The following is an 18,815-nucleotide window of genomic DNA, read 5'->3' as shown; positions in this document are numbered from 1 at the left end:
CAGTGTCCAGTTTCCCACCCCTGTTTCCTGCTGTCTCCCACTCATCCCTGTTTCTTACTCATCCCTTTTCCTTTCTTGCCCAAACATCACATTTCTAGGCAAAGATAAAAGAGGAAATAGTGATGTCCTGAAAGGGGTTCAGAACAACATAGCAGGGCCTTTGATGAAAGCGTCACCAATGGGAAGTAATTGAGAATTGTGCAGTGCTTGCAGTGTCAGATTCAGCACTGTTTTCTTGTGTGTTGGTGAAAATATTTCATGTGTGTAAAGGGAGAGCATCAGGGACTTTGCAAATTCTTCACAAGGACCCAGAAATAGCTTAAAGGTAGAGATTCATGATTTTCCTGTTGGCTTAAATAGCCTTAATCTTTCATTTTCTACTACTATTAAGTCAGGGGAAATGACATTGAACTACCTCATTAGCAGCCTTCCCTTGATTAACTACTGACTAAAAGTGTGCTGAAAATGGCCTTTGTTTTTATGAAGCTCATCCTATACACTAACATTTGCTTACTCTAACCATGGATTATTTTGTCTCTACAAAGCTGTGCCCTGTATTCGATTTTTACTTCAATGAATGGTTATTGCTAGAATTCCTACAAAAGAAAAAAAAACCGTTGTAGATATTTTTGTATGTAGCTTAATAGATATTTGGTTTAAGGAGACTGCAACATTTGCATAAGGTGCCTGAAAACTCAAGAGCCATTGATAAGTGAGATCACTCAAAATGAGCTGATATATTAAAGAAGACCTTAAAACAGTAAATGAGCAAGTCAAATTTCTTTACCGCTGTAACCTATCTAAGCAACTTCGGCCCACTCTTTCACATTACTTATCAGGGGAAAAAAAAAAACCAACATTCAACTGGTTTTTCATAAATAAATTAGTCTAATCTAAGATTTTCCTGATAAATAGACAAGAAACAGTGGAGAGGCCAGTGATCCATAAATAATGTATATGACACCTCATCGTTTTTCTCAAATAGCAGTGATCTCCTAGAAAGCCAAGTATTGGTTTTGGGAGAAGTAAAACCTAATTATCCAAATGAAACTATACGTCAAGAGCTACTTTATGCATATAATTGAGAAAGTATAATATCGGGTCTCTTCCTTCAAAAAGACTGAATGCTTGAAGCAATTTGAGGATACCAGTCCACAAGGGGTTTTTCAACAAAAGGGCACATCTCCCTCAAGTTCAGCCCTCTGGCTTAAACCCCATAGTGCATATGCAGCCTTTATCAGAGCCCCCTGGCCTACACAGCACCTTTCTGGGAAATAGAAAAGGCATGACCCAAGGAACAGCCCCATGGTGGCAGGGCATGAGCCTTTGTGGGCCAAAAAAGTCAGCTGGTGATGGGGCCACAGTCAGTGAGCAGGGATGGATCTCAGCCCAGTGTCCCTTGTGCAGTGTACAAACTGCACAACCTTCCACAGAGACCCTGCTCATCATGCTGCCTGCCTGTCTGCAGATTTTGTTCACTACTGGAAAAAAAAAAAAAAAACTTGATTGCATGGAATCAGCACATTGAGAGAGACTAGAAGGAGGAAGAAGTAAGCACTCCATAGAAAACACCTGTCCTCCTACACACAGAAAGGGGAGTGTGGTGGTTAGCAGGTAAGTGATCCTCGAACAATAGAATGTCTGTTCAGATGCTAGAATGCTGACCCCAAACAGAAAGTGTTGTTTTCTTCCTTTCTGACTACTAACACCTACCTTTCCAGCTCGTTGTTTTAGTGCTGCAACTCCAGCAATCTCTCAACTCTACTGGGATTTCCAGTCTTTTGATCTCATCACATTTTCACTGTCATTCATTTCTCATGAGTCTTCTCTTACCTTCTTACCTGGATTAAATTCCTAGTAAATCATTATAATCAGTCCTTTATATATATCTCCAACTCTCTTGCCTCCTTACATTGCTTCTGCCTACTCAGCAAAGCCAAAATCCTGGTTAAATTCAACCCTCCCTCCTTTGTGTGTGCACCTGTGCAGTTGAACTGTGCCTGGAGAAATTCAATCCATTAGCAGCTCACTTTAAATTCATGACCACTAACCTCAAATGGCTTTTTTTTTTTTTTTTTTTTTTTTTTTTTGGAGACAGTCTCCCTTTGTCACCCAGGCTGGAGTGCAGTGGTGTGATCTCAGCTCACTGCAGCCTCTGCCTCCAAGGTTCAAGCAGTTCTCCTGCCTCAGCCTCCCAAGAAGCTAGGATTACAGGTGAGCGTTACAACGCCTGGCTAATTTTTGTATTTTTAGCAGAGACGGGTTTCACCATGTTGGCCAGACTGGTCTCAAACTCCTGACCTTAGGTGATCCGCCCACCTCGGCCTCCCATAGTGCTGGGATTACAGGCATGAGCCACTTTGCCTGGCCTCAAGTGGCGTTTAATGCTGCAGTCATAATAAAATTCTCTAGTCCATTTGCCACTCTCCTACTTTACATCTTTTCTTTTCTCAGAAAAGTGAAGCTATTGGAAAGAACTTGCACCAGTTGGCACCACCACTTCCACCCACCTAAGCATCTGTGTGTGCATTACCTTCCCTCGTGTTATTACTGTTGAAGTTGAAGGATCCTTTTTTTTTGTTTTACTAGAGTCAAGGTCTTGCTATGTTGCTCAGGCTGGTCTTGCACTCCTGGCCTCAAGCGATCTTCCCATCTCAGTCTCCCAAAGTGCTGGGATTATATGCACTGCACCTGGCCTCTTTTAAAAAAAAAAGTTTCTCATATAAATATAAAATGAACATGTGCCAAAGATTTTACTTAACTCACTAATAAAGGAACCACTAAGATGTTGGAAGCAGTTTAAAAAATAATCCTAAAAGCAGATACATATATAGATATGAGGCATGTCAAAATGAATTTGCTTAATAGATGCACAACTGGCCTCTACAATGGGGGAGGGGAATCAACTGTGCCTCCACTAGGCAAAATTCACTTGTATGTCTATGGAAAAGAATTATTTGCATTTCTATCAGTTGTCTGCCATTAACAGAGTTGTAAAATACCTCAAAGACAATGAAAGACACAGATAATAACTTGAAGAGACTACTAGATAAGACACCAGTAATATTTCTTGTTCATTTCAGCCGTTTACATTTTTTTTCCTGAAACTGTAAACGAACTTTGAATTTCTACCCAAAACTCAGCCCTCTTGAGCACTAGATTGGATTCCCTTTCACCTACCTAAGGACATTGGCCATTCTTCCCTCTATTATATCAATTTTTTGCCCACTTCTCAACATTCCCACTTTCTTATCAGAAGATGAATCTCTTTTTGAGGCAGGGTCCCCTTCTGTCACCCAGGCTGGAGTGCAGTGGCATGATCACACGACTCACTGCAGCCTTGACCTCTCTGGGTTCAGGTGATCCTCCTGCTTCACCTTCCTGAGTGGCTGGAATTACAGGTGCGCACCATCGTGCCCAGCTAATTTTTGTATTTTTTGTAGAGATGGAGTTTCACCATGTTGCCCAGGCTGGTCTTGAATTCCTGGGCTCAAGCAATTGGGCTGCTTTGGCCTCCCAAAGTGCTGGGATTACAGGCATGAGCCACTGCGCCTGGCCCATTTTTTTTTTTGAGATGGAGTTATGCTCTTGTTGCCCAGGCTGGAGTGCAATGGCATGATCTTGACTCACTGCAACCTCTGCCTCCTGGGTTCAAGCGATTCTCCTGCCTCAGCCTCCCAAGTAGCTGGGATTACAGGCATGCGCCACCATTCCCGGCTAATTTTGTATTTTTAGTAGAGACAGGGTTTCTCCATGTTGGTCAGGCTGGTCTCGAACTCCCGACCTCAGGTGATCCGCCCACCTCGGCCTCCCAAAGTGCTGGGATTACAGGCGTGAGCCACCACACCAGGCCCAAATATCTTTATATTTATTTTACTTATTTATTTTTTTGAGACAGAGTCTCATTATGTCACCCAGGCTGGAGTGCAGTGGTGTGATCTCAGCTCACTGCAACCTCCACTTCCAGGTTCAAGCAATTCTCCTGCCTCAACCTCCCGACTGAGATTACAGGCATGTGCCACCATGCCCAGCTAATTTTCATATTTTTAGTAGAGACAGGGTTTCACCATGTTTGCACCATGTTGGTCTCAAACTCCTGACCTCAAGTAATCCACCTGCCTTGGCCTCCCAAAGTGCTGGGATTACAGGCATGAACCACTACGCCTGGCGCCAAATATCTTTTTTTTTTTTTTTTTTTTTTTGAGATGGAGTCTCGCTCTGTCGCCCAGGCTGGAGTGCAGTGGCGCAATCTCGGCTCACTGCAAGCTCCGCCTCCCGGGTTCACGCCATTCTCCTGCCTCAGCCTCTCCGAGTAGCTGGGACTACAGGCGCCCGCCACCACGCCCGGCTAATTTTTTGTATCTTTAGTAGAGACGGGGTTTCACCGTGGTCTCGATCTCCTGACCTCGTGATCCGCCCGCCTCGGCCTCCCAAAGTGCTGGGATTACAAGCGTGAGCCACCGCGCTCGGCCCCAAATATCTTTTTAAAACCTAACTCCATTTCCCTCACCAGATACCACCTGATTTCACTGGTTCCTTGGCAGCAAAGCTTCTGGAAAGATTAGTCTATTTTTACTAACATCAGTCCTTTCCCTCCCACCGCTAAATCCCCTATAGTCACTTTTTTTATTTTTATTTTATTTTTTTTTTAGCTCTCAGAACTTTACTAAACTGCTCTTGAAAAGGTCTAATGACCACGCTGCTAAACCCGACAGTTGTTTCTCAGTGTTCATCCCAGCATGGTAGCAGTTGGTTACCTCATTTGAGATGCGTTCTTTAATTGGTTCTGAGACACTACACTGTGAATTTTCCTCCTACCTCCCTGGCTGTTCCTTCCCAGGTTCCTCTGCTGATCTCTTCTGTTTCCTGATGTCTGAATGTTGAATTGCCCCAGTTCTCAGTGCTGAGTCCCTTTCTTTATCAACACTTGGTGATCTTATCCAGTCTCATAACTTTAAATACTATTTATATGCTGACAACTCCTAAATTTATATATTCAGCCCAGACATCACCCTGACCTCCAGACTCATATATCTAGTTGCCTACTTAACAGCTCTACTTGACTTGAACAGCACTAGCTGTTCTCAAGTTTGACATGATTGAAGGTGAATTTCTGATTTTCCTCTTCCCCACACCTGATCCACCTACATTCTTCCTGTTTTTTCACTTAGTCAAACCAAAAGCCATGGAGTCTTCCTTGACTCTTCTTTTTCTTTCACAGTCCAGAAATCAGTGGGTCCACAGTTAGAGCATGTCCAGAATCTACCTCTGTTATCATCTTTCTACAAACTACCATCGTGATTTTCATTCATTTCTTGCCTAGCTTATTGTAATTGACTAAGTGAGCGCCCTGCTTTCCCCCTTATACCTTACAGACAATTCTCAACACAAGCTAGAGTGATCTTTCACAAACATAAATGAGATCATGCCACTACTGTCTCCAAACCCTGCAACACAGATGCCAATTTCTCTTGGAGTAAGGCTAAAGTTCTTCTAATAACCCACTAGGCCCAATATGTTGTGGCTCCCAGTCACACACATTACCTCGTCTGCTATTCTCCTCAGTGGACTGTAGATGATCATGTACATGATGCTCCTTATACACATCAGTCATGGCCTGCTTCAGTGTCTCTGCACTGGCTTTTTCTCTGCCTGGAATGCACTTCTCCAAGATATCCACATGGCCTTCTCACTCAGCTTCTTCAAGTCTTTGTTCAAACATCACTGTATTAGTTATTTACTGCTGTGTAACAAAGTACTCCAAGTCTTAGGAGCTAAAAACAAACATCTATTATCTCATTGTTTCTGGAGTCCGAATTCCAAGTACAACTTAGCTGGGTGCCTCTGCCTCAAGGATTCTCTGCAGTCAAGATGTCCCCAGGGCTATTGTCTCATCTTTAAGCTCTACTGAGGGAGGACCCACCTTCAAGCCCACTCACATGGTTGTTAGCAGGATTCAGTTCTCCATGGGCTCTTGAACTAAAGGCCCTAGTTCCAGGCCAGGCACAGTGGCTCACACCTGTAATTTCAGCACTTTTGGAGACCAAGGCAGGTGGATTGCTTGAGCTCAGGAGTTCAAGACCAGCCTGGGCAACATGGCAAACCCCATCTCTACAAAAAATACAAAAATTAGTCGGGTGTGATTGCTTGCACCTGTAGTCCCAACTACTTGGGAGGCTGAGGTGGGAGGATCTCTTGAGCCCAGGAGGTAGAGGTTGCAGTGAGCCAAGATTGTGCCACTGCACTCCAGACTGGGTAACAGAGGGAGACCCTGTCTCAAAAAAAAAGAAAAAAAGAAAAGAAAAAGAAAAAAGAAAAAAAAGGACCCTCATTGGCTGGGGCCCCCTTCAGTTCCTTGCCTCTGTGGAGGGACCTCTCCATAGAGCATCTCACAACATGGTACCCAGCTTCCATCAGAGCAAGTAAGCAAGGGCGTCCACAAAGGAAGACAATCTCATTATAACTTAATCTTGGAAATTTCATCTTGTCACTTTTGCCATATTCTTTTTGTTAGAAAGGAGTTACTGGGTCCAGCCTATACTCAAAGAAAGAGGATACACAAAGAAGCCCAGGAAATTCAGACTATTGGGGAACATCAAAGAGGCTGCATACCACAGCTGCCTTCTCAATCAGGTGATCCCCTTATTTAAAATTGCAATCCAACCCCCTTGTACCTCTCCTTCTCTCTTCCTCTTTCTCTCTCTATCACACATACATTTCCACTTTCCTTTCCCTTTGCTCTGGTGAGCAATAATAAATACTTATTGTTTTGAGTCACTGGTTTTGAGGTGGTTTGTTCTGTAGAAATAAACCCCTACAATGTACTTTTTCACTTATGTGACTGACTGCCACTGCTACTGCTTGAGACCGTCATTACAAGACTGAAGGAAGGGACGGACGTAGAAATGTAAACTTAAGACAAAAGAAACTATTTTAAAGGAAGGGGAGTCAGGAAAGAAGAAGAGAGCTCCCCGCTTCTAGTGAGCAAAGGCAGCCCCCAAGTTTCCACAGCCCTTCTTATTTATTGGGTAGAAAAAGCAGGGAGGAGGAGGTAATGATTGGTCAGCTGCTTAATTGATCACAGGTTCATATTATTACTAGCAGGCTTCAGATGTACATAATCACAAGAAACACTGCGCTTGGGGCGTGACTGCCCTCAGCATTCCTTCTGGTGGCAGACGCAGTTTGTCAGTTTGCCAACATTCTGCGTTTATGAGAACAGTTTGCTGTTTACTCACATAGCCTCCAGTGGTATACTGAGTTGATCACGACCCTCAATCTTTCAGCCTCCAACACACTTAGGTACATTATTTTTTGCCTGCGTTTCCTCAATGTAATGTGAGCTACATGAGGGCAAAAATTTTTGGTTTTGTTTTTATTGTTTTGTTCACAGATAGATCCCCAGCACTAGTAAAGTGCCTGATATATAGTAGACACTCAACATTTATTAAATGTATGACTCTGTTACTGTTATCTGCATAAGTAACTAGGTCCCCTGGCTTACTTTACTCTGTTGCAGAATTGCAATAATCTTTCTTTCAAAGATTGAATGCAGTTTATACTGACATGTGTGAAATGCATCCAATTGTGCATTTATATTACCAAGAATCTGGTAATAATTCTCATAAGGAGGAAGTAAAATGAAAGGCAAAATAAATGTTTAGGAATTCATAAACTGTTACAATCTTATCCACATCTTTTTGTCAGGTTTTTTGATTTTTGCTTTGTTTTTTTCTTCGAGACAGGGTCTCACTCTGTCACCCAGGCTGGAGTGCAATGGCATGATTACGGCTCACACCAGCCTCGACCTCCTGGGCTCAAGCTATCCTCCCACTTCAGCCTCCCAAGTAGCTAGGACTATAGGCACAGGCCACAACACCCAGCCTTTAACAGGTTTTATTAGAGAAGTGCAGCATTTGTGGGAATTGGAATAAATATATTTACTCTTCAAAATATTAAGATTAAGACCTGTTGGTGAACAGGACAGTGATTAGTCTTTAACTTAGAGACTTAGATCTTTAATATTTGTTCTTCCCATAAACTTAAAAAAAAAATCAGCACTTTGAGATTTCTTGCTCCCTCACATCTAGACCTATAATCCTGTGATCTGCTATTAACTAATAGCATGACTAGTGATCATGAATTTTTTTTTTTTCCCCAAGACAGAGTTTCACTCTGTTGCCAGACTGGAGTGCAGTGGTGTGATCTCGGCTCAGTGCAACCTCTGTCTCCCGGGTTCAAGCGATTCTTCTGCCTCAGCCTCCCAAGTAACTGAGATTAACAGGCACTTGCCACCGTGCCCGGCTAATTTTTGTATTAGTAGAGACAGGGTTTCACCATGTTGACCAGGCTGGCCTCGAACTCCTGACCTCAGGTGATCCGCCCGCCTCGGCCTCCCAAAGTGCTGGCATTACCAGCGTGAGCCACCACGCCCAGCCAATCATGAATTTTTGACATGTAGGTTGTGTAAAATCTTTGAGGTTAAAAAAAATTCATGCTAGCCGGGCACGGTGGCTCACGCCTGTAATCCCAGCACTTTGGGAGGCCGAGACGGGCGGATCACGAGGTCAGGAGATCGAGACCATCAAGGTGAAACCCCGTCTCTACTAAAAATACAAAAAATTAGCCAGGCGCGGTGGTGGGCGCCTGTGGTCCCAGCTACTCGGGAGGCTGAGGCAGGAGAATGGCGTGAACCCGGGAGGCGGAACTTGCAGTGAGCTGAGGTCGCGCCACTGCACTCCAGCTTGGGTGAAACAGCGAGACTCCGTCTCAAAAAAAAAAAAAAAAAAAAATTCATGCTACAGGAACCATGTAATCCAGTAAATGGGAAATAACTCATTCCTCTATAATGTTATCCCTCCTTTCTGTCCTTATGCAGTGAACGTAAATAATGTTCAGTGCAAAACGTAGCCCATAGTAATAGATGGAAAAGGATGGACTTTGGCTTATTAGGTTAATAAGTTACTTCTTATTACTTTAAGTACTTTAGCTTATTAGGTTAATAAGTTTCATCACCCTTTCCCACCTAATTGTCATGGCCAAATTGAACTTCCAATCCTTTCTTCTTCTCTATCTGAAATTGTCCATAGAGTTTCTTTCTATGATTTTGCTTTTAAGACATGGAAACAAAAGGGGAAAAATGAAATCCATCATGTGATTCTCTGTATATGCAAGCCAAACTAGAAAGAGTCTCCTTTACCAAACTCAGGAAGTTTATACAGGGCACATTTGTGGAAAGAACACAGAAAACACGATGCTTACTAATGATATTTCTCCTCCTGGATCAGACAAGAAGATCAGATTTTTTTATACCCGTTTTGATCAGTTTAATGCCTTATATAAAAGGACCACCTGTTTCCAACTCTTTACACGTTACCCTTCTGAAACAGAAGAATAGCAATTTATGTGTTCAACCTAACGTACTTAACATCTGCTATATGGAAGGCACAGAGGTAGGTCCCATGGGGAATACAGGGCTGCATAAGACAAGATTCTTGCTCTCAAAGAGCATTCATTTAAGTATGAAGATGATGTAGATTTATCAACAACCTATTGCTTTAAGTTAAGATCATGGAGGAAATCTGTCAGTGCCCATCATTTCCTCACCACCTTATCCTCTCTTCTACACAAAGCCCAAATCCTGACACCTAATAGACTATCTATAGGACCATATGCTGTGCAGTTGCACTCTCAGAAGGGGCCCATGCTTGGTTTAATCCGCTGCTGCTGCTGTCTTGGAATTCTTAGTGATTTTATCTTTGAATTTGTGCTTGGTAAGTGAAGCCAGTGAGACAGTGAAGCATGCACATGAGCAGTGGAAACACTCCAGCCGGGAACGCATGCATGTGTGCATGATTCCGGGCAGTCCAGAGTAAAGCTGAGCCAGTACCTGGGCCCAGTTGCAGTGGTGATGGTGGCAGGCAGCAGGAGTAACAGTCAGGACAGCAATGGCTGTGGCTCCAAAGACACGAAAGGGCTCTGCATATGGACATTGCCAGGACCAGCAGTGGGAGACCAGCTCACCTGTCCCTTCCCAGAGCTTAGCCCTGCATCATCTGCACAAATAGTAACTCTCCACCCTGAGTACTGGGACAGGAACTCATTCTGCTAACTTCTCAGTAAATTAGTACAACATATATACAATAAAAGCGTATACATGAATATTGTCAAAGCATAGCGGGGGTTATTAGAATTCTTAAAGGATTTAGAATGTCTAGTTTTGAAGACTACTACAACATGGCAAAGCAAATAACCTCAGGCTTAGAAATTAAGTTTAAAGATTGTCACATTCTACAGAAAAGAATGCTATTTTCCTAGGAAGTACAAACCAATTGTTTAGCAGAAAGATAATTAAACATGTTTTTTTCTTGTAATTGAAGAGTCAGTGACAGAATACATAAACAGGCCTTATGAATTATATGCAAATTATGAAGCCACTTTCAGTTTCTTGTAAGACCTCCACAAGTTTCAGGAAATATTTCCTTATGTCTGCAGAAACATTAAAATATCATTGTATAAATTTATACTTAAAATTAAATTCAGACTTTTACATAAAACTGAGTTGTCTAAGGAGTTAAGTCCCTTTAGAAAAATTATTCCACAAGAACCAACAACTCTAGAAGTACTAAAATTTATATTTCAAAATAACTTATCAGAAATTTATCTCAGTGTTGTCACAGTTTATGAAACACTCTTAACAGCTGCATCAGCAGAAAGATCCTTTACAAAATGAAAAATCATCAAAATGTATTTGCAATTTTATATTTCCCAAGACTGGCTGGTGTTGCTTTCAGTCTTATCTATTGGTAAAGAAATTGTATTACATAAATTTCCTATCTATTGAAAATGAAAGTGAAATGAAAAGAATAAATTTTGATGAATTTGCAGAAAAGTGAGCCAGAAAAATATAATAGTCAGGACATCACATTAATGAATGATTATTGTTTATTGTATTATATAAAATTATGACATCACAACTATTAGTTTTGCAATGTTTAAGTTCATGTAGTTACTCCAGTATCACGATTATTCCATTACATTAGTATCTTTAACTGTACTTTTTTCCTGTTTTGTACAGAGGAGGTCCCATATTTTCATTTTGCACTGGGCTCAGCGAATTATATAGCCAGCAATGACCACAAGTAAGAGTGTTACAGATTTTTGTTGTAAGCCATCATAGTAGACAATGCATGCCTATGAATGCTTAAGGAGAGTAGAAAAAGAGCAAGAAATGCAAGAAAATGCATGTTCTTAATGTGTGCCGTAGAAAATCTATCAGGTAATAGGCATTTAATCTATGTTAAGAGTAAAGCAATATAGCCAGGCGTGGTGGCTCACACCTGTAATCCCAGCACTTTGGGAGGCCAAGGCAGGAGGATCACGAGGTCAGGAGTTCAAGACCAGCCTGACCGATATGATGAAACCCTGTCTCTACTAAAAATACAAAAATTAGCTGGGCATGGTGGCGCACGCCTGTAGTCCCAGCTACTCGGGAGGCTGAGGCAGGAGAATCGCTTGAACCCGGGAGGCAGAGGTTGCAGTGAGCCAAGATCACACCACTGCACTCTACCCTGGGCGACAGAGAGAGACTCCATCTCAAAAACAAAAAAAAAAAGAAAGAAAAAAAGAGTAAATAATACTGTGGGCTATAGTGCAGAATTCGTCATAAGGAAAAATCTGTTTGCATTTGATCCAGGACTAATGTCACAAAGCAACTGGGGACAATGTCTTCAATGGATGCCATTCTCATTAAAATGAGGAGTTTCGGCTGGACACAGTAGCTCATGGCTGTAATCCCAGTATGTGGGGAGGCCAAAGCAGGAGGATTGCTTGAACCCAGGAGTTCAAGACCAGCCTCGGCAATGTAGTGAGACCCTCATCTCTACAAAAAATAGAAAAAAATTAGCTGGATATGGTGGCACGTACCTATAGTCCCAGCTACTCGGGAGGCTGAGGTAGGAAGATAGCTTGAGCCCAGGAGGTCGAGGCTGATGTGAGCTGTAATCATGCTGTTGCACTCCAGCCTGGGCAACAAGAGGGGACTCTGTTTCAAAAATAATAATAAAAATTTAAACATTATGTATTTTGCTGTCCAAAGCATAAGTTTGACAGGGATAAACATCCATTCAAATGGGAGTCAAATTCAGGTATCTTATAAATAGCAAGCCTGTTAGATTGTCCTCCTATGAGCATTCTTAGTTTTCAAATATGGAGAACTATTTTTCTAAAGATCAGAGAAATGGCCACCACAGTATGGGCCCACCTCATCTATTTTTGGTTTCTTCAAAAATGATGACTCCAATGAACTTTGCAGTAAAAACAAAATGACAATACAGATGACTTACTTGTGAAAAGTAAACAGCAGGGAGAAGCACTGAAGCCAGATAAACCAAATCTGCTTCCCATAAAGTGAAAAAAGATCCACTGAATTACAATTGTTTTTATTTTTATATGATGATTGTTGCATAAAGCTAATTTGTTGCTGAATTAAGAAACATAAGACATATATTTACCCTAAATAATTTTAGTTCTATCTCCTGGCTTTTAGTGAAATTATCGATTTCTAGGTGATATAATTTGTGTGCTTGCTGGGCACAGTGGCTCACACATGTAATCTTAACACTTTGGGAGGTGAAGGCAGGAAGATCACTTGAACCCAGGAGTTCAATACCAGCCTGGGCAATAGGGTGAGACTGTGTCTCTACAAGGAATTTAAAAATTAGCTGGGCATGGTGGTGCACGTGTGTAGTCCCAGCTACTCAGGAGGCTGAGGTAGGAGGACCAATTGACCCTGGGAGTGAGCTGTGATCACGCCACTGCCCTCCAGCCTGCATGACAGAGTGAGACCCTGTCTCAAAAAAAAAAAAAAAAGTGTGTCAATGCTTTTTTTCCTCCTTCTTTTTGTTTTTATTTTTTCTTCACTCTGTCACCTAGGCTGGAGGGCAGTGGTGCAATTATATCTCACTGCAGCCTCTATCTCCCGGGCTTAGGTGATCTTCCTGCCTCAGCCTCCCGAGTAGCAGAGACTACAGACACATGCCACCATACTTGGCTATTTTTTTTTTTTTAATTTTTTGTGGAGATGGAATTTCACCATGTTGCCCAGGCTGGTCTCAAATTCCTGAGCTCAAGCAATCTGCCCACTTCAGCCTCCCAAAGTGCCGGGATTGCAGGCATGAGCCACTATGCCTGGCCCAATGCTTTTAATGGGCCCATTTTAGCCACATTTCTGGTACTTATATTATTCAAATAGACTCAGAAAAGCTGTAAGCCTATACAGAATTACAGTGTAAGACATCATAAACAGTGTTTTAAAAATTAGAAAAACCAATTTCAATACATGTAAGAAAGAAAAAATAAATATTCACAATATATAAACCGCTCTTACAAATCAGTGACAACACAACTTTACAGCATGACAACTTTGAAAGAGAAACACCAGATAAGAACTGTCTGGGGCGAGCATAGAAGAGTCTCATTCCTCTGTCTGAGTGGTACTGGGTGAGTAGAATGGTTGGTGATTATATGCTGACAAAGCCCTCGGCTTTTTCTTAGCCCCAGCTCCCTACCTTCTCCCCTCACTGCCCCCTCCTGTGACTCTAAATCACTACCTAGCAACTGAGGTTTGGGTTTTACAGTGAAAATAATTTTATGAGTCAGAAAGGAGTCAGAAAAGTGTGTTATCAGATAGCATTCCACAGTGGTAAAAGCAAAACAAACAAAAAACAGGACTATTTCTCTACATACTGTCTGGGACTTTGGGACCTTCACTGCAGACCTCTTGTGGCAGTGTATGTGTGATTCCAGTCATATGGTGGGTATGTGGTTAGGGTATTATCACATCGTAGGTCTATAAAGGGCCAAGCCCCTTGCTCTGACATGCAAAGAAAGGATTGCAAACTGGCAGGCTGCAGGTCATATCCTGCTCATAGACAGCTACTGTTTTGTATGCACAGTTTTTAAAATTGTGAATTAGTGTAATGGTTAATTATATGTGTCAACTTGGTTAGGCTATGGGGCTCAGTTTTTTGTTCCAACACTAATAACAATGTGGCTATGAAGATATTTTGCAGATATAGTTAATATCTACAACCAGTTGACTTTAAGTAAAGGAGTCTACTTTCAATAATGTGGGTAGGCCTCATCTAATTAGTTAAAAGCCTTAAGAGCAAAATCTGAGATTTCCTGGAGAAGGACTTCTGCCCCAGGACTGTAACTTAAAAATCTGGCTTGAGTTTCCAGCCTGCTGGTGTTTTCTAAGATTTCAGACTTGTTGTATGCCTCCTACTGGTTCTGTTTCTCTGGAGAACCCTGACTGATATAGTTACTATGACACAGACTATCAATTGCTGACCCCAAGAGCCTTTCTCCCTTTATTCTCTATAGTAAGTGCCTCTGAAATAGAGACTACATTTCCCAGCTTCCCTTGCAATTAGCTGTCACCATGCAGCTAAGTTCTAGCCAATAAGATGCAAGCAGATGTGTTTTGTGGCAGCTCCCTTAAAACATACCTGATGCATACCCTGTGTCTCCTTGTTTTTCCAGCCAGTCCTCCATCCTTCTGCTGGGAACTTGGATGCTAGAGCTCTTGCAGCCACACTGGGCCATGAAGATAAAGGTCACTCCCTAGGAATGATAGAGCAGAAAGCTGGAAGGAACCTGGATCCCTGATCTCTGTGGAGCCACTGAACTGCCTCTAATGAAGGAAAACATTTCTCTCTCATTTATGTTGCATGTTCTTTTCGATTTCATGTTATGTTTAGTGGAGTATAATCCTAATTTGATACAATTGCCAACTTTTAAAAATTAGGAAATTTCACACAAATATTCAGCTCTCTGGCTTTTCTCTTGAAAATTTGGTGCATCTGACAAAACTTGAGGTCATGCTTCCCATTGCAGCAACTGACCTGGGCAGGATAATGGATGCCTGCTTCAGACAGGGCTGGAGACCTGGGGGAGGTGGAGTGCCCTGGGTTGAAGGATTCTTGGTGAGTTAAATACCCATTATTGTCTTTGGCTGTAAATGAACTCAAGGTCGCTAGGAAGTGAGTGGAAAGTCAGATGAACTCTGTCTCTCAGAGGCAGGCCAAGCGCAAAGAAGGCACAGAAGCCACTTCAAAACTGCTCAGGCCTTTTGGGAGGAAGTGGTGGGTATGGAATGAGGCTGACTTTCAATGATGAAGCTGTGACAGATCAGAAATCTGTATTTTTGAGCCAGACTATGTCTATGTCTAGATTTGCCTTTGTCTTTTTGTTGTCAGAATTTCATTAAACTAATTATTCGTTCATGTATGAGTGTCTTCTACAGCTAGGAACTCTTTAGACAAGATTCTGGCCCCGATGACATTTACGTCTTAGTTGCCAATACAGATAATAAATATAAGAAGTAAACAAAGGCTGGGCATGCTGGCTCACACCTGTAATCCCAGCACTTTAGGAGGCTGAGGAGGGCAGATCATTTGAGGTCAGGAGTTCAAGACCAGCCTGGCCAGTATGGTGAAATCCTGTCTTCACTAAAAATACAAAGAAAAAAAAAAGGGCTGGCATGATGGCACATGCTTGTAATCCCAGCTACTCAGGAGGCTGAGGCATGAGAATTGCTTGAACCCAGAAGGCGGAGGTTGCAGTAAGCTGAGATCGCACCATTGCACTCCAGCCTGGGTGACAGAGTGCGACCCTGTCTCAAAAAACAAAAAACAGGCTGGGCGCAGTGGCTCATGCCTGTAATCCCGGCACTTTGGGAGGCCGAGGCAGGCAGATCACTTGAGGCCAGGAGTTCAAGACCAGCCTGGCCAACATGGTGAAACCCCGTCTCTACTAAAAATACAAAAGTTAGCGGGGCACAGTGGTGCATGCCTGTAATCCCAGCTACTCCGGAGGCTGAGGGAGGAGAACTGCTGAACCAAGACTTGGGAGGCGGAGGTTGCAGTGAGTGGAGATCACGGCACTGCACTCCAGCCTGGGCTACAGAGTGAGACTCTATCTTGAAAAACAAAACAAAACAAAGAAAGAAGTAAACAATTAGATAATCAGGATGGCCAGGTGTGGTGGCTCACACCTTTAACCCAGCACTTTGGGAGGCCAAGATGGGTGGATCACTTGAGGTCAAGAGTTTGAGACTGGCCTGGCCAACATGGTGAAACCCCGTCTCTACTAAAAATGCAAAAATTAGCCAGGCATGGTGGCATATGCCTATAATCCCAGCTACTCAGGAGGCTGAGGCAGGAGAATTGCTTGAACCCAGGAGGAAGAGGTTGCATTGAGCCGAGATCATACCACTGCACTCCAGCCTGGGCAACAGAGCAAGACTCTGTATCAAAAAAAAAAAAGATAATTTCAGATAGTGATAAATGCTATGAAAAAACTTTCAAAAATCCGCAAACTTGAACCAACAATGAGACACAGTGACAAGGATGAATGGAAGAGTCTATTTTAGATGGGTAGTCTGGGAAGGCTGCTCTTGAGGAAGTGGACTTTAACCTAAATGACCAGAAGAAGATAAAAAAAAAAAAAAAAAGTTTTCTCAGAAGAGAAACCAGAAGTATGAAGAGTCTGAGGTGGAAATAAGCTCTTGGTTGGGCATAGCACATGAGGTGGAGAAAGCCAAGAGACAAGGTCACACAGGGAGGCAGGGGTAGCTCACATTAAACTTGCTTTTCTTTTTTTTTTTTTTTTTTTCGAGGCAGAGTTTCACTCTTGACACCCAGGCTGGAGTGCAATGGCGTAATCTTGGCTCACCGCAACCTCTGCCTCCCAGGTTCAAGCGATTCTCCTGCATCAGCCTCCCGAGTAACTGGGATTACAGGCGCCTGCCACCATGCCCAGCTAATTTTTGTATTTTTAGTAGAGATGGGTTTTTGCCATGTTGGCCAGGCTCGTCTCGAACTCCTGACCTCAGGTGATCCACCTGCCTTGGCCTCCCAAAGTGCTGGGATTTACAGGCGTGAGCCAACGCACCCGGCCTAGCTCACATTAAACTTTAATTCAGAGATAGGGACTTTGAACTTTATTCTCTGTCCATTTAGAAGTCATTACTTTTAAGCAGTGGAATGAAATTATTTTAATTTTGAAAGCTCATTCTGGCTGCTTGTTAGATTCTAGATTGGCAGAGGCACGGAGACCAATTAGGAGGCCATTTAATTGTCCGGGTGAGAAATGACACCTGGTTTGTACAAGGTGGTAACAGTGGAGATAGAGGTGAACAGATTCAGATAGATTTTAGAATTAGAGACAAAATTTGCTGGTGGATTGGATGTGGGGTATGGGGAATCTAATGGAGTAATCTAATATGGTGGATGTTGGTTCCATTTACTAAGATGGAAAGCCTGAAGGAGGAACAGGTTTTTGGAGGGATATCAAAAGACCTGTTTGCCCTTGCTCTGTTGGAAATGCCTGTGAAACATCCAGAAGGAGATGCGAGGAAACAATTGGATAAATGAACCTGGAGCATGTATTTAGCATTCTTTTTGGAATTTTCAGCCTGCTTGTGGAAACCTAGGAAAGCCCAAGAATGTAGCGAAAGGGCTGCCCTCCCTTTCCCCTGTACCAGCAGAGTTCCCATACAAGGGTCCAGATCCCCATCATTTAAAGGGGTTTAGCAAGCTGATGGATAGCAGTGTGCTTTGTTTCATGTGCTTTAAAGAGTTGAGAAGGTCAAGCAAGTTGCAAATTGCTATTCGTCATTCACTTACATTTGCTGAGTGCTTTAACTTTTTTTTTTTTTTTTTGAGACAGAGTCTTGCTCTGTTGCCCAGGCTGGAGTGCAGTGGTGTGATCTCAGCTCACTGCAACCTCCACCTCCCGAGTTCAAGCCATCTCCTGCCTCAGCCTCCCAATCCCAAGTAGCAGGGACGACAGGCGCACGGCACCACACCTGGCTAATTTTTGTATGTTTAGTAAAGATAGGGTTTCACCATATTGGTCAGGCTGGTCTCGAACTCCTGACCTCACGTGATCCACCTGCCTCGGCATCCCAGAGTGCCGGGATTACAGGTGTGAGCCACTGTGCCCAGCCTGAGTGCTTTAAATTTGAATGACCTTCAGTTGACTCTTAGTGTGAAGTTTCTGGTTTTTGCTTCTCTTCTTTACTCATATCTCTCTGCCCTGGCTTCTTTAACCAACCTTTGCTCTGTGGACTATTTAAGGCAAAAAACTTTAATGGGTCCTTTGCTGATTATGGGGAAGGAGGGTTCTCCAGCAGAGCGCAGGAAATAGCTCACTTCTCCCTATTTCTGAAACACTGAGGATGAAAACAGAGAGTGACACAGACAGGAGGCCAGGTTGGAAGGAACAGTTTTAGGTCTGGTGGCCAGGTGGGCTGGGCTGATACCGAAGTCCAGAATCAGGAGCTGTTGAGTTGCAGGCTGCACTGGGCTGGGGGCAAGCCCCGGAGAGAACAGCAGATAATGTTTTTCCCTTAGGGGTCTGTCTCCCCAGAGGAAGAAGGCACTTACTGCTACTTACTAGCTGTGTAATTTGGGGAAAGTTCCTTGACCTAAGTCTCAGATTTCTCATTTGCAAAAAGGAGGATAGAAATAATTCATGTAACACACTTAGTGCTCTGACTGGATCAGAATAGCATTCAATAAAGTTTTACTACTACTTTAATGATAACTATTCCCATTACCTTCTTATATAATCTACTAGGCGCTAGGAATATAAAGATAAAAGGCATAACCTTACCATCTAGAAGCTTAAGGCTTAGTAAGGATGTTGGAATAAAAGACATTAAAATACAGTGCAGGCCCGGTGCAGTGGCTCACACCTGCAATCCCAGCACTTTGGGAGGCCGAGGTGGGTGGATCACTTGAGGTCAG

The 18,815-nt window shown here is 42.8% G+C and overlaps 1 long non-coding RNA gene across 1 annotated transcript; it reads left to right on the top strand.

Moving 5' to 3' along the window:
• The first annotated feature begins 4,287 nt into the window (after positions 1-4,287).
• Positions 4,288-15,287, top strand: LOC134731528 (uncharacterized). Its single transcript, XR_010113876.1, has 2 exons — positions 4,288-6,633; positions 14,545-15,287. It is a non-coding gene; the product is annotated as an uncharacterized lncRNA (long non-coding RNA).
• Positions 15,288-18,815: the final 3,528 nt, after the last annotated feature.

This window comes from Symphalangus syndactylus, chromosome 10 (genome assembly GCF_028878055.3).
Source record: "Symphalangus syndactylus isolate Jambi chromosome 10, NHGRI_mSymSyn1-v2.1_pri, whole genome shotgun sequence".
Lineage (NCBI taxonomy): Eukaryota > Metazoa > Chordata > Mammalia > Primates > Hylobatidae > Symphalangus > Symphalangus syndactylus.
The sequence above is the reverse complement of the archived record's forward strand: the minus strand, read 5'-3'. Positions and strand labels throughout refer to the sequence as shown.